Source organism: Prosopis cineraria, unplaced genomic scaffold, assembly GCF_029017545.1.
Source record: "Prosopis cineraria cultivar Desert tree isolate PC_DT_omini unplaced genomic scaffold, ASM2901754v1 PC10, whole genome shotgun sequence".
Taxonomy (NCBI): domain Eukaryota; kingdom Viridiplantae; phylum Streptophyta; class Magnoliopsida; order Fabales; family Fabaceae; genus Prosopis; species Prosopis cineraria.
The window spans coordinates 17,747,070-17,764,859 of NW_026555341.1; the positions used below are offsets into that span (position 1 = coordinate 17,747,070).

A 17,790-nucleotide genomic window follows, 5' to 3' on the forward strand; every position below is an offset into this window, starting at 1 on the left:
ACACCCATGGAGAAAATTGAACATACGAACGCTATAGAAAAAAAAAAAAACAACTTAAATCTACTACGCCAATGGCATTCTTTTATCTTCTTTTGACATTGAATATATATAACATATTTAAATAGCATTTAGAACATTTGAATTAAATTATTATATATTTTCATTATGAATCATATTATCAATGTAAATTGGATTGTAGATGTAATGATTTTAAATTTTAATTTGAACAAAAATTTGGTACCGAGGGATACTTTATTTGAATAAGCAAATTGACTTTTTGGTTATTTTTAAATTATGAGAAAATTCTGGGTTTTTTTATAATTTTTGTTGAGGTTTTCTCATAATTTTATTGATGCTTTTCTTGTACTTTTCCCAAAAGTCCTTTTGTCCGATAGTATTTCTTCGCCTTGAAGAAAGGAAAACAGAGCATTCGCGTTTGTTCTTCACCGACTTTGAGTTCTCCCTTCTCATTATCGTTGAACTTCTTACCTTCACCTCCCGCTTGCTCTTCCTGTCACCGGTAGCACACACCTGACCGGACTGGTGCTTTTCGGCAGCTGGAAGTGGGTCACCATAATTAGTTCTCTCTCAGCTGTCAATTCGTGTTTCTCGGTCCAGATTGAGCGTCTGTGCGTGTGTATGTTATCTTCAATCTTTCTTGTTTCTTGTCTTCGGTCCTTCTTGTTTCTCATCTTTGATAAGCCTAGCTGTTCGTTTTCTGGTTCTTCCTACCTTGTTCGAGTTACAGACCAGAATTTCTGTCTTCTTCAACGTCGACCACGTGACGGACCTGAGCTGTTATGGCTGCACCGAAGTTTGAGGTAACTAGTTGATCTTATCTTCTCCCTCTTCGATGACAGCGGCAACACTGAATCATTTTTTTTTTCAGCCGTCGGGTGCGCCTCTGTTTCTCACTGTTGTTGTAGTTTTTAGTTAGGATGAAAGAGAAATTTCGGTTGGTGCTGGAAATGGTTTGATGGTGATGATGAGCTGAAATATAGTTAGGGAATTAAATGTTAGGAGTTGCGGAACTTACTTAGATGTGTTCATTTGATAACTTCGTTATTGGAGAATGCCTTGAATGTTTTTGTGAATATGTTTGAGAGAAGAATGGAGGAAAAGAAAGTTGTTGAATTGCTTTATTTCATAAATTTGTCAATGATAAATACATGTCTTAAGGTATTGTCAAAATGTGTGATGGGAGAATTTGGTAAATTATAAGTTGTTAAGATTCCTCGCTATAGCTTGAAAAAGTATCTATAATTTTTGTTCAAATTGTTAATTGAAAATTTTAAAACATTAAAGTGAGAGAAATGATTATATATAATACTTGTTTTACATTTTTTTTTAGTCTAAGAGAAACTTAAGAATGGTTGGTATATATGGTCTATTATAATTTATAATTGAGGATGGATTATAAGGAAGTATAAAGATGAATTAAGATTGGTCAAACAGTTTAATTAACTTAAGTATAATTAGAACTCAAATGAAGACAGTGCCTTGCAAATTAATTGTTGATATATTGTGAAGTATGAAGTTGCGCATGATTTGGTTTATATTATATTTTAAGGTATTTGAACATAGGATGTGATTTAGAAGTATCAAATTTAGAGAGCCAGAGAAGAAAATAGCGAAGAATTGAGAGAAGAACAGGAAGAATAGAGAAGTCAAAGGAAAAGAGGTTGAGACATATTAGAGAGGAAAAGGATTATGAGAATTCTGATCTTGTCAATCTGTCATCATATCATACATTCCATCTTAAGAATCATATATATATATATATAGACATATAAGATAAAACCTAATGGCTACCTGCAGTACTTAACGATCAAATCCCCTAACTAACTAATGCCAATATTATAAAGTCATAACAATACCCCCTTTAAAAGATCCTTGGCCTCAAGGATCATGTGCAACAAAATGTGAAATTTTTTGTTTGAATTGATACAAAGGCATCCATGATGTTTCTTCATTAGGTAGCTGTTTCCATTTGACCAAAATTTCGGTGATAATTCATCCCCGCTTCTTCCCAATGCGTTTTTGTAGAATACTATCAGGTTTTACAACTGATGGTAATTCTGGCCAATCTAAAGGTGGATGTCGTTGCTTCACTTTAAGATCAGGACAAAGCTTTAAAAGAGACATATGAAAAGTAGGATGAATTCTAGAGTTTGGTGGTAGCTCTAGCTTATATGCAATAACTCTTACTCATTCCGGTATCTATAAGGTTGCAACTTGAGAAAGACCTACTGTCCCACTATAAACTTATGATCAGTCCTATGAGCATCAGCTTTTTGCTTCATTATGTTGGCGGCACGATATAAATGATGCTTCAAAATCTTTAACATTTCTTCCCTTGCTGAAAAGGACCTGTTTAATACATCCAAAATAGCATTATAGGGTAAATAAGGACAATGGGTAGGAGGAGTCTGACCATATAAGAGTTCATAGGGAGTAGTCTTTCTTGCTATATGATAACTTGTGACAGCCAATTGCTCCATGCCTTAGGTTGCTTCCAACACATGCATCTTAAATAGGTTTCAAGACACTTATTAAGAACTTTCAATTGTCCATCTATTTGTGAATGATAAGCCATAGAGAGATGCTGCTAAATACCTAAGATTTGCAAAAACTCCTTCCAAAAACTACTCATAAAAATTAGGTCACGATCACTTATAATCTCAATTGGTGTACCATGCAACTTATAAATATAATCCATAAAATCTGTACTAATGAAGATGCTAAATAAGGATGAGTAAGAGGAATAAAATGTGTATACTTAATCTATCTATTAAAACCCATATTTTATCCTTACCATGAAACCCAGGGAGCCCCTTAATAAAATCCATTATAATGCTTTCCTAAATTTTGCTTGGTTTGGGAAGAGGTTGTAATAATCCCGGTGAACTGATAGCTTCATATTTACATCTAGCACATGTGTCACAATGCTTAACAAAATCAATTTTTTCCATAAAATAGAGCCTTAATTGTAATATCCTTCTCGTTTTAACCCATAATTAAAACCCAAATCCTAAATAATGAAAAAAATGAGCCAATAGTAATCATCAAATATAGAATTTTTATTGGTTAATAAAATGGGACCCTAAGATTATAAATCCAAAGTCAAATCAAAGTTCGCAAATACGTGGAAGTAAGGGATTATCACATAAGTGGTTACATAAGTGTAAAAATCTGAAACAAGAAAAATTTTGAAAAAATTAAAAAGCGTGTGCCACGGCTCGTTGAACATGCACCATGGCATGTTCATCTCTGTGACATACGCTGCAACTTGTGACGCCATGCGCCGTGGCGCAAATGTATGAGTTTTGATAGTGAGTTTTGTTGTCAATTTGACAGCTTTAGGGCCAACTTCTGACGCACCTTAAATTTTTGTCCGACGTCCGAATGATGTGAGCAATGAGTCTATGGAAAGCTCTTTTTGGGCTCTAACTAATGGCATTAGTCTTAGGCTCAAATTATTTTTAAAACAAGAATTGGACACCCTTTTCAAAACTTACACCTTTACCTCAACTTTCACAAATTTCAAGTATCCTAACCCAAAATCAAGGACCAATGGCCACCGCCACTAAATGACCACATACAACTCAACAAAATTAACTCGTACAAAGCAGTAAAACATAAGAAATATTTTTAGATCAAATTTTCACTACTTAATCCCTTAACTCAAAATCTTAGAAAGGGGAAGTTTACCATAATTTTCATCAAGATTTCTCAAATCATCACATAATATTCACTACCCTCATTTGCATTAGTATTTTGGCCTTATCAACATAACACATAATAATAAACTCTCTCCCTAAGGCCTAAAATACCATTACAATTTACCTTTCACTGAATGCAAGTAAGTAATAAAAAGAGAAATTTCAGTTGGCAATCGAAATTATCATACACATAAATTACCCAAAATAAAGAGGCCTATTACAAGTGGATCGTGATCCTAAGCCTCAGGTTGTTTTCCTCTGTCTATACTTCTTGAGCCATTCCCTGAAATATTGAAAATAATGGGGTGAGTACAACTACTCAGTAATCAAGGTCTGACTAGCCCATACTAATATATATCAATTAGTTTAAAATGCAAGTGACAGTAAATATTATTACTTTAACCCATGAGAAACATTTGAAATAAGAATTCACAATTTAGCGTACATAATGGCCTTCACCTAGAAAAACAATGCTTTTAGCATCTTTCATATAAATAAAATTGTTCACATAATTTATTGACAAGCCTAATGGCAAAAAATATTACTCAACTCAATATATGCACATTATGGATTCAATATAGATAACAAGTGCCTTTTCTCACTATATGCATGATCACACCTCCCTTATATCCTCCTTATTCCTCTGACACGAAACCGTGGGCTATGACTCAATGGGATAGTCTATATTCTTTGACTTCCCTAGCTTAAACACTTGTGAGGAGATTACTCGGCCAAGGCGTACCCAACTCACTTATGTATCACGGTTTCTCTTATTTCTCATACTATGGGCTGTCAGACACCCTTAACTAGCTTCCTCATTGGACCGGTGGATAGCTAGCTAGGTTTGAGTCTCTCGTTGAACCAGTGGGATAGTCCCTCGTTGAATAAGTAGGACGATATGAATAGAATCAATTTAGGCTGTCCATCACATGGATGGGGCCTCACCAGGTGGATTTATCATCTACTCTGCCTCCTAGGCAAACTCTTGCCTCTCTAGATCATGCCATGGACATTCATGATATAATTCACACATATACAATTCATAGAACTTCACATTACACAATCATTAAACTTCTCAACATATTTCATGGAACTTAAAAAACAAACAAGTCATTGAACCCCAAATCACATTTATTGTACCTCACACTTTCAAAATTATTGAACTTTCCTATTTTCGTACATCATTGAACTCCTTCTAAATAAAGATTCATTTTGCTTTTCAATTTGTAGAAGTCATTGCACTCTCAATAAACAATAATATGAAAATCCACCACTATTGTTCTCAGAGAAAATTTTGCATCATAAAGCATAAAACTCACAAATTTGATCTACTGGGCTTCTTCACAATTCAAGCCACACTTGCATTTCTTTTATCTTATACACTTCAAATGATAATTCATAAATCAATAAACTAATAATCACACACAAGCATAAGATAGAATTTTTCCGGTTACCTTAAACCTTTAACCTCTTAAAGGTTTAAGGTTAAAGTTTTTATCTCTCAACTATTCGCTCCCAAAGCTTTCAAGAAGCTTGAATAGTTCCAATGATAATTACACTACAAGCATTTACCATACAAAACATCAATATCTATTTTGAGCTATTTTCCACTAAAATTTCATCATTTCTTAATACTCAAGCTTTACTCTAAACTCATGTAGAAGTACCCATAAAGTTTCTTAACTTCCTTTAACTCTCATTTATAACATTAAACTCTTAAATGGGCATTAATGAAGCCATATTATTTTTCAGCCATTAAATTTATGGGAATTTTGGACATTTAATGTCATCCAACCATCAATCATCATAAAATCACAAATATCAAGTTTACTTAGCTCTATCTATCATCATTAATTCTATTTAAGTTAATAGGTTCGGACCCATAATCTTTATAGATTGAAAATCACCATTAGAAGTCAAACCTTAACCTCTACCATTAAGAAAATGGAAGAAGAGAGGAAGATTTAAGCTAGGAAGCTTACCTTTGGTGTTTATGAGCTCCAAATTACTCCTAACAATCAGTTTTTTTAAGCCCTAGTTCAGCTTTTTTTGCCATTCCTTCGTTCTCTTTTGTTTTCTCTTCATTTTCACTTTAGATTCGTGACTTAATATTGTAAAATTTTGGCCATGCACCATGGCGGACGCACAATGTGCCGCGACGCATGGCATGGAGAGTTTCTTCCAAGTGTGATTGCATGCATGTACCGCGCGGACCAACCACAAGTTGCGGTGCATGGCACAAAATCACTCCCTTCAGAAATTCTTCCTTTTCTATTCTCGGGTGACCTGATTCTCCTTCGTACTCGCGTTTAGAACTAAAATCAAGATCAAACACGCCTGTTAGGCCTCTTTGGCCACACACCTCAAAGATTCACTTTACTAATCTATTTAAGCTTAATTAATCTAGGCTTAAAATTGAAGATGTTACATTAATTCTGTGGTAAGTTGCTTGTATTCTTGAATGCCCTCCTTGTGCACTAGCATAAAGCCACTCCATAATGTGTTGTCATAAATTCAAATCATTTCCTACAACTAACTTCGCCTTTCTCCTTAGCAAACTACTATCCTATGAAAAATGTCCCCAAATTCCTTCATTTTCTTGAACTTTCTTCCTTATATCTGCTATCATAGTATCATTTTGCCAACTCCCTTTGATTTTCTCATGTAATTCAGGTGAAGAGGTATCCAATACCATCTGTATCAGTTATTGTTTCAGCACTCTTAAAAGAGTATCAATAGCAGAATTTTGGTGTCCCTTCTTATATTGTATCTCAAAGTCAAATCTTGCTAGCTTTGCAACCTAAAACATCTGAAAGGATGTTCTTAATTTCTATTCATGCAGATATTTTAGACTTCTTTGATCTGATTTGATTATAAACTTTTATCATTCCAGATATGGATGCCAACATTGGACTGTTAGCACCATATCCATCAACTCCTTCTCATATATAAGTTTTTGATACCTATCAGCTAACCCTTTGCTAAAATAAGCAATGGGATGACCCTCTTGCATTAAGATGGCACCCACACCCACTCCATATGCATTAGTTTCTACCACAAATTGCTTAGAAAAATATGGAAGTCTAAGCACTAGAGTAGTAATTAAAATTTTCTTAAGATGAGTGAAAGATACAGCAGCTTTCGGAGACCATGGAAACCCATTTTTTTAGAAGAAAGGTTAGAGGTTTAGTTACAACTCTATACCCTTTAACAAACTACTTATAGTACCCTGTACCCCAAACATGCTCTCAATTGTTTGATATTCTAAGGCTCTGGCCAATCCACCATTGCTTGAAACTTCCTTGGATTAGTCTTGATAGTGCCTTCTCCAATTAAATGCCCTAAGTATTCCACTTTAGTTGCAGCAAAGGAGCATTTACTTTTCTTAACAAAATATTGATGCTAACTTAATATTGAAAAAACCTATTCTAAACGATACACATGTTCCACAATATCATCGCTATAAACCAAAATATCATAAAAAAACTAAAACAAACCTTCTTTAAAATAGTCTGAAAATACTATTCATCCCTTGAAAGGTGGCTAGAGCATTGGTTAAGCCAAATGGCATAACCAGCCACTCAAAATGCCCACTGTGAGTTTTAAATATAGTCTTGTGAATATCTTCTGGTACCATGCATATTTGATGATATTCATCCCTTAAATCTAATTTTGTAAACCACCTAGCCCTACTTAACTTATCAAATAAGTCTTCAACTAGTAGGATGGGGTATTGGTTTTTAATAGTTCTTTTGTTTAGCTCCCTATAATCTATATACATCCGACATGTGCCATCCTTCTTCTTAACTAGCACTATAGGAGCTGAATAGGGTGAAACACTTTCTTGTATGACCCTATTTTTAAGATCTCCCACAAGTTGTTCAATGACATTTCTCTGAGTTGTGGGATATCAATATGGTTTCAAATTAATAGGATTAGTGCATTCTTTCAAAACAATTAGATAATTGTGTCCTTTTCTGAATGGTGGTAGGCCTTGGGGCTTTTTAAATAAATCAAGAAAATCCTCTAAAATAGTAGAAATCATGTTTGGAGGTCCTAAGGCTGTTTGGGCCGAAAAACATTGCCAATCTTCTTGTTGACTATTAAGGCATTGCAGTAATTACATTTGATCTTCTAAGTTGCTATTGAACTCCAAATGCTTAGGTTGTACCATCTTCCACTGATTAGAAACATTAGATTGTAGTCTACATAATTCCCTTTATACTAAAAGAACACAGTAAGGGTTTCATAATTCCAAAAAGCATTTCTGATGCTTTACAGCTAGTGCAGCCCTAATACCATGTCATAAGAATGGAGTTCTAAAATTTTGAAATCCAAAACAAAATCTAACCCTTACATATGTTATTTGAAATTCTCCTAAATCCCATGCACCTCTAACTTTTGCCACCATCAACTTCTACCCAAGACTCAGGGGTACCAGTAAGTTGCTAAACCATTTTCCTTGCTAGTTCCAAGTCTAGAAAATCATGTGTGCTCCCGCTATTAATGAGGATCTGAAGTTGCTTCTTGCCACAGTGGCTCACTAATCTCATTGATAAAGCATTTTCAATTCCCTTAATGGCATATAAGGAAATCGAAGGAGTTTCTTCTTCATCAACTCTTCCCTCCTCGCCTTGTTCATAACTTGAGGCTTTTTCTGGAGTTTCTGATAGCTCAATATATTGTAGCTGCAGTTGCTATCATTGAGGGCACTTATGATCATGAGAAAATTTCTCATGATAGTAGAAACATAGATTTTTGCTTTTATGCTCTGCCTCTTCTGTTGCAGATAGGAATTTAGGAAAATTAGAGGTGCTTTTTGAAAAAGAATTTGAAGAGGAGCCTTAGAAAAGAAGCTTTTTGAGAGTTAGATGTAGTCTTCCCTTTTGACTGGGTCCCACTATTTAATAAAGCATTCTTGTAAGGTGTATGGTTGTGGCCTGTCCATGTTTGCTGCTGGGGTAATGACGAGACACTTAAACTCGTGGGCATTTAGACAAAAGATTTAACACCTATCTTCTTCTTGTGTTGTCTTTGCAGCATTATCTCTTGCATTTAAGCTAGGGATCAAGCTTCTTGGAGGGTTTTTAGTTTGAAGATTCTTAAAAGCCCCATATAATCTTCGATTAAGCCTTCCAGATACGCTTCAACTAGCATTTCTTGTAAAAAATCCAGCTTGTAAGCCACAGTGTCAAACACATCACTAAAGTCGGCTAAAGAACCCTTTTGTTGTAATCTCATCAAATCTTCGAGAGGTGTCTCATGAATGGGTTTGAAATGTTGCTTCAAGGCTTCCACATACTTGACCTACGTTGGGTTCATACTGAATCAAGTTTTTTCCATGGAAGTATGCCAGGACCAAGCCTTCTTATCCAAAGAAATTGAGGCCATCTTTACTTTATCTTCTTCTAGGGTATCATCTAATTCAAAGTAACACTCGCATCTTCTGACCCATCCCAGAACATCTGAATGAGAGAATTTGGGGAAATTCATGTTTGTGAATTGGGTGGGTCTTCGATAGTCTTCTCAATGATGATGGTCTTTTTCATGTGGTTGATGATAGTTGTTTCTTCCCTGTCTACCATATTGATCCTGATTTGTTGACTCTTCCTCTTGGTCACTCATCATCAATTGGATCTGTTCTGACAAACTCATAACTTGATCGCTTAGGGTGTCGGTGGCGTCTAACTTGGTCAGTCTTTGCTCAACTTGATGCAACCTTTGTTCCATTTCTTGTTAAATTTGGATTCATGTTTTTACCATAAACTGTAGAGTGAGTAGAAGGAAAAGAAAGTAGCCGAGGAGTGTTAGCTCTAATACCATTGATATAGAAATATAAGATTTAGAGAGTTAGAGGAGAAAATAGAGAAGAACAGGACAAATAGAGAAGTCAAAGGAGAAGAGGTTGAGAGATATTAGAGAGGAAAAGGATTATGAGAATTTTGATCTTATTACTCTGTCATCATATCATACATTCCATTATAAGAATCATATATATATATATATATATATAGACATATAAGATAAAACCTAATGGCTACCTACAGTACCTAACGGTCAAATCCCCTAACTAACTATAGCCAATATTATAGAATCATAACAAGATGTGGTGGAAATATGACTAATTATTTTTCATAATAGGACCTAGAGGAATTATAAATGCTACTTGATGAAATATATGTCTTTACATACAAGTTGAGTTACTCATTGGAATCATGTAGCACCTGAAGGGAAATTATTAGACTAAATGACAATTAGGATTTTGTTAAGTTTGGAATAGGAGTTGTGTTAATGGTTATGGTTGAATGTTGCCTAGTGTTGTTGATTACTTGATAGTTGTTGAAGGGTTTAGTAAAAATTTAAGGGGTTAATGAGAAATTTAAAGGATTATCAAAGATTTTGAATGTTAATTTTGCTTGTTTATTATAAGAAGGAAAATTCATAATAACAAGAGGATTGTTAGATTATGTGTTAGATTATTTGGAGAATCACTGAAGTAAGTAAGAACTTGACAGGGGCAAGTTTTAAAATTCTTAAAAACTCTTAGGTGAGTGGGTGGCATTTCAAATATATTTTTAGTAAAGTGTTATACAAATTTCTTTATTTAAATATTATTATTATTACTTTATAAATTGTTTACATATTCTTGTTAATCCTATTTTCATATTAATAATATTATTTCTCATAAGCAGTTTAATTATTTAATTTTATGTTGATATAAAATTTTTATTAAAATGATTTGTGTATGGAGAAAATGATGATAATTTTGGACAATGAAAAATGATAGTTGAATAAAATTTGAAAGTGAGAATTTTAAAATTATTTTTTTCTTCTCCATACACACTTGATTTTAATAAGGGGGTTGAATTCAGAACGCTATATGCTAACGGCAGTTTCGTTAGCCCTTGACGTGTTATGGTATACCTAGCTAGCAAGGTGTTTGTGAGAGGTGCTAGCCCCATGTGTAGGCCAATGCACGTGGAATGGAGGGATGATTATTTGTGAGTATTGTACTCATGCTTGTTCGTGGGCCTTATGTCTGCGCTTGACTCATGGCTTTAGTTATATTTGATTGGTTACTTACCTTCGTGAATTGTATGTCCAAGCTTGGTTTGTTACTCTTATAGACTATATGTCCACGCTTGTTATTCATTCTGATAAAGCCCTCCTAGATCTAAACTTAAATTTTATTATTTTTATATTATTTCTTTAAAAGAATTCTACCTAGTCATGTCGTTGTGTGAAATTTTTATATTCTATGACCATTAAAAATTTTGGTAAATTATTTTTCCTTATTAAAATTATTCAAATTCATGACTGTATCATTGATAAAACTTATTGTTTATTATTATTAGTTTAAGTTCATGTTTCATTATTTCAAAATTTTTAAATTAAATTTATTTATTAATGTCTTCATATATTTATATACACATATATATAAAATTGGAACACTACTTACCGGTAATTTTTTTGGTCTCAGATAGTATAGCTGATTCTACACCTTCAGTAGATCATTGAGAAGCCCTTTTGCCTTTTTGGGAAAGGAGGAGGCATATTGCGACTATTGTTTTGATAAAACTATGTATTATATTTTGCAATCATAACTAAGTACTTTACGTACACCATAGTTAGGTCCTGGTTTTATTTGGTTATTATGTAAATTGTTGGAATAGAGCTAGTCTCTTTGTTGGTCTAGTTGGCAGGTTTTGTTGTTGTTGTGGAAATTTTGAGAGGTCTAAATTATGGAAGAGAATTTGTTGAAATTTTTACAAAACATTTAAAATTTTACAAACTTTTTATTATATTTAAATTACATATATCGATATTTTAGCTTAGTTCTTGATAAATGAAGGCTTATAGAATATGAGTTTATCTCACATTTCATGCCGATTACACCCTTAGCATCGAGGTGTGACAGTAGGTTTTAGTAATCAATTAGATGACCTACCACCTACCAGGGATGGACCTACTTTATGGGTGAGGGGGGCCAGATTTTTTTTTTAATTTGTAAGGTATAGGGAGTATGTTGGAAGATATTTTTAGGCCTTAAAATTTTTTTATTATATACTCTTAATCTCATAATATAATTTAACCTAGCCTAACTTAAATATATGATCCAGCCCAAAATAATTAACCTAACTTAAAATAAATAAGATTGATATATTTTAAAATAATGATTTAAATTTGTTAATTTGGGTGAAGTGTCTGATAAGCTACCTCTACTCTTGCCTCTCATGGTCTCGTCTTTGCCTTCTTCTATGTGTTCTTCTTGCTGTCGCTGGCATCCTATTCTAGTCCAAGCTTAGGAGCAATGATTACTTGATGACTTGACCATTAGCGACTGCAAAGCAAAGGTATGTTTCCTACTTTGACTTCGGCACTTACTTCCCAAATGCCCAAACCCCTCTTAAGTTGTTTTGCTATTCAGTTTGACTTTGACCTTTGGACTTTGGAGATTGGATTTTCAGTTCGCATTTCCGTTTGAGTTTCTTTGATTTTTTGATGAATGATGATGCAATGTTGATGAATTAGTTCGAGTCTTTTTCTCTGATTCCCGAAATCAATTTAATATGGAGAAATGAGAATGGATGAGGATGATGGATAGCAAAAGCCAAAAAAGGCACACTTCACAACAAACACTAATACTCATTAAGGCTTAGGCATCCACACTTGACACATCATACATGCATTTTGTGATTTTAGAATTTGGATTTATATGAAATTTAGATGGTTATGTGTTATTTTGGTATTTTTATTTATAATTTATATGTTTGTGTTTTCTGTCACTAATTCTATTTATATGTTTTAATTTATATTTCTCAAATTTAAAAAAGATTCTTATTTGTTAGCTTCTTATTAGCTTTTTTAATTTTTTAGATGAAAAAGACACTATATTCATTCTTTAAAAGAAAGAATGTGGAAATTTCACAACTTGATGGGGGATTAAGTTCTCTGCTGGAAATTGAACATCAACCTCCTATTGAGGAGCTACTTCCCTAACATCCTCCTTCAAAAAATTCAAGAATGCAGACTAATGAAAATTTTGATATCAACTCATTACAACATGATCCAGGATTGAGGAGACAAATATGGGAATATCCTATTGAGATGCGTGATGAAGTTAGGAGAGCTTATATTAAAGCCGATCCTTTTCAATATTTGTGTTCAAATGAATGCCCATATGCATATCATGTATATTGTATGGCATATCGTTTGCAATTGGCATTGGTTGCTGCATTTAAAGAAGTTATTCCTATCGATCAATTTTTTTCTTCATTGGGTACTACTGTTAATATTTTTGGTGCCTCTTGTAAGCACAATAATCAATTAAAAAATACTCATGCTGAAAATATTGCCTATTTACTTGAGATTAATGAGCTTGAAAGTGGAAGAGGGTTTAATCAAATTGGTTCTTTACAAAGGGCTAGGGACACTCGTTAGAGTTCTCATTTGAAATCTATTTCAAGCTTGATGAAAATCTTTAGTGCTACATGTGAAGTTTTGATGAATATAATTGAGGATGGAACTACTGTTACTCAGCGTGCAGATGCAGATGTAGCTTATGAGATGCTAGCTTCCTTTAAGTTTGTTTTCATCATGCATCTTATGAAAGAAATTTTAGAGATTTCTAATTTTCTTTGTCAAACTCTACAACTTCAATATTAAGATATTGTGAATGCAATACATCTTGTTTCATCTACTAAGCTTCTTATTCATAAATTAAGAGATGATAGATGGAAAGAGTTAGTTGTGAAGGTAAAATATTTTTGTGAATTAGTCAATATTCCTGTTCCTGATTTTAATGCTCATTATATTAGTAAAAGAGGAAGGCTCGCCATCAACAAGATGAATTTACAATCGGGCATCATTATAAAGTTGACATTTTCAATGCAATGATAGACTCTTAATTACAAGAATTGAATTAAAAATTTAATAATGATGTGGTGGAGTTGCTTATTCTTAGCTCAGCTTTGGATCCAAAGGGAAATGTGAATATTGTTTATAATTGAGGATATTTGCAAGATGGTAGAAAAGTTCTATCTACAAGATTTTTTGGCACATGAAATGCTACAATTAAAGATACAATTTGAGCATTTTGGCTATGTCATACAACTTCTTGATTTTCAAACATTGGTTACCATTTCTGATTTATGTCAATGGTTGGTGAAAACATGAAAATCAAAAATTTATCTTCTTGTATATGGAGTTGTGACTTTGATTCTCACTCTTCCAGTTTCTACAGCTACAATAGAGCAATCTTTTTCAGCTATGAGCACTATTAAGACCATGCTTCGCAACAAGATGCATGAGGGATACCTTTCTGATTCTTTGCTTTTGTATATTAAAAAAAGAATTGTTAAAAAATTTGATATAGAATCTCTTGTAGATGATTTTAATGACATGAAGGAGAGAAGGGTAAAGCTTTCTTGATCTGAAAAGACAAGCTAACCTTTCACATATTATTATATAATTTGCAATATCTTTAGTTAAATCTTGTGTCATTTTTTTACTAAGTATTTGGCCCCACAAGAATTAGAAGCTGGTTCCGCCCCTGCCATCGACTATAGCAAAAATAAAACTGTAGTTCTAAATATTTGGTGAAACAAAGGTTTAAAACATGTGAGGTGTATAATGATTCTAAGCTGACAATAATTTGATTATTAGAGAAGTTCAACAAGATCACCCTTGCCATGAGATTGTTGAAGAAACTAAATCACTTTCAATTAGAGACTAGAATGTGTACTTGGATTTTAATTATAGAGAGAATAATATGATTGAAAATGCACAGCAAATATCAATTATTTCTAAACTAATAATTTATTGCACGTTTGTTCATTTTAACTTTAATTATAATCACTATACATATTATTCTAATAAAAAAATATAATCAGATAATAGAAATTAATTATAAATATATAATGTATATAAATCAGCAAAAAAGTATTATAAATATATGTTTAGTTTCAATTGAATACAAAAACTTAAAAAAATATATAATTTCATACAAATTAAATAGATCCATTTTCATATTTATTATAAAAATAATTGTAATGAAAAAAATATAAATATGTATCATCAAATATTTTGCTATAAAATTGTCACATCATTGAGATAGAATACAATGTGAAGGAAGATTTTGTCCAAACATCCTTCACAAATATTTTTGGGATAGATAAATTGAACATACTTGCCATCACAAATATTTAGGACGTCATTTGTTGCCCTCAATTTCGTTGCAAGACTTAGGACGTAAAATTGTGTTGCAAATTCCATCCCAAAATTTTTTGGGATGCCATTTGTTCCCAAGTTTTGTCCCAATTTTTGGGATGGAACTTGGGAACAAATGGCGTCCCAAAAATTTGACATCTTAAAAGTCTTGGACAAATATTTGGGATGGAGTTTGGAAGAATTTTAAGATGCATTTGTGACTCTTTAATTATATTTCATCATGCAAATTTTCATCCTAAACCCTGTTATCTTGTAGTGTGAGTTTGTCATTTTGAAACAACACAGAAAAGCTAGATGCAGATGCAACAATAATAACAACCTCATTAATTTTTTTTTGACAAACCACATCTTCATTGAAAGTATTGTTTTTTATTCTTTTCTTGGGCCTCCTTGAAGAAATATTGGTAATTAAAGGAGTGCCCATATACACTAACTATTCTTTTGATGCTTCTTTGGTTGGGCTCTTTCTCATAAAATCTTAAGCCACAAGGAGAGAGACACAAAGGTCTCAGTAACTAAAATTAATACTCAATTATGCATGTAATGCAATTAACAATGTGTTTGCTAAGTGGGCATATTATAACATGTTTCCAAACACAATTTATTCAAACAATTCAAACAAAAATGCATGATACAATTTATATCCCTCTTTATGTCATGTTTGAAACCAACAACCTAGCCAAATATAAGTCGGTTCAAGTTAAGTATCACTCATTAGGTTCAATAAGGGTATACCACGTGGTATATTACCTTTGAACAAAATTCCCAACACACATATCTTTCAAACTCGAGAAGTCATGCATATTTCAAATATATCTGAATAAGAAAACATGTCTAAATATTTTTTTTCATGTTTCCAACACAATTTCATATTGAACATTATATATACAAACATATATAGCATCCCACTTGGCAAATAATTTTCCAAACACTAAACATGTTTTCCAAATGCAATTTAATTTTCAAACACATCAAAAGCACACATAGAAATCACAAACACATGAAATTACACATTAATAATGGTTATCTTCCCTCTTTGCTAATAAAGCTTCCCAAACAAACAAACTTTCACCTTCAATGAGTTTTTTTGCCACAATCTACATAAAATGCAATACTAAATATAGTTAATAAAATGATAATTAACACTAATAAAAGTGTCAATACACTAATCACACTCTAATCCTAGGATTAAGTTGTTAATTAAATTAATTAATCCAAAGGTGCTAAAACCATTTAATCTCTCACATGAACTCATAATTATCATCGTTACACTTATATTAGCCTTATTTGATCTCAACACAGCACCCAGACATAATAAAAAATTCATCTATCTAGCCCAGGGTTTCAAATTCAACATACTCATTATCATAAACAATCTTAAAACTATCCAAAAACACATATTTAACTTTAAAACATCCATAGGGTTCAATTCTAAGGGCTGAGTAGTATCAAAATCAAAACCCTAACAACACCCATGAAGATATCCGGCTTAAAATGAAGAGGGATAAGTAAAGAAAAGGTTATGAGGGTGGTTACCTTAAACCTTTAGAGCCTTAAAATTGGGCATAATTAATGCCTTGAGTAAAACCTTAGCAGAGCACTTATTTTCCACATAAACCCTCTTAAAAATATCTCCTTATTTTTCCATTTGTGGCTGGAGCATTAAACCAGATTTTGAGTTGTGTGTCACAGTGGACACACCATGCACTATGGTGTATGACACAAAAACAACCCTCTCCACTTAAATCCATAAATTTTTGGGTTAGATTCAGCCCAATACTTATTTTAGACCCTGTTACAGCCTAATATATAATATAGGCCTAATTCAAGTTGTAACTAATGCCTAAACAGTTTGGTTAATTTCAAATAACCTTGAACACAAATTTATTCCCTAATTAAACCTCAAATGTTATTAATCCACAATCTAAATTCCTCAATTCCCATAACAAATTGTGACCTAAAAATTAGGATGTTACATTATGACATTAAAAATGCCTAACATTTATATATCATCAGTGGGTCCCACCTTTTTTAAAATATATTTTTATTATAAAATATTAGTGGCTTTTACTTCTTCTCCCTCTTCCTTCTACTCTCTCCTCCCTACTCTATCTCTATCTACCTCTCACCTTTATCTCCTCTATCTCTCATCTTGGCATGAGTTGATAGTGTGTAAGGAATGTTTTGATGGTGATTTGCACATAATAATAATGGTGGTTAAAGAAGGAGTGTTGGCACAATCATGGGTGATGCCCAAACTTAGATGGATCAAAGGAATATACATTATGGTCACCTTTTCTTGTATCTTCATTTTCACTTATGGTCTTATTACTGATTGTTATAGATATCCCCACCTTATCTCTTATACTAGAATCTACACTTACATCAGGTCATCAGTCTTAATTGGGTAATTGTATGCACCTCCTATGTGATTTTGTCTAATATTCCAAGCCCACCTTTGATTTGGTCCAACCATCTTCTTTTAAATTATGTGTCTGCTATCACTCATAGCAAGGTTTGATCTCCAAATATCATCCTCATCAACTTTGCTTGGTTGTCACGCCCTCAGTCTTAATAACTCCCAGTTGAATCTTTTACAATTGTAGCTACTTCCTATACCAATAGGCCTAACCTTGGTTGTCATACCTTTAGCCTCAACTTTTTTGCTCTAGTATTGGTGGTACAGTTTTAACTCAAGTTTATTCTTGAAGATTTTAAACTATTGCAAGCTAAAAGCTACTACGGGTAGTGAACGAGGTAGGTAAAGTTGTTGAGACCACCACCTTAGTTAGTTGCACTATTTCTTTAACAATCTAATATCTTATACAAAACCCTTCTT

The 17,790-nt window shown here is 33.0% G+C and overlaps 1 long non-coding RNA gene across 1 annotated transcript; it reads left to right on the top strand.

Annotated features, from left to right (window-relative positions):
• Positions 1–452: 452 nt before the first annotated feature.
• On the top strand, positions 453–14,123 carry LOC129284513 (uncharacterized). Its single transcript, XR_008586880.1, has 4 exons — positions 453–637; positions 749–821; positions 12,018–12,076; positions 12,600–14,123. It is a non-coding gene; the product is annotated as an uncharacterized LOC129284513 (long non-coding RNA).
• The last annotated feature ends 3,667 nt before the right edge of the window (positions 14,124–17,790 follow it).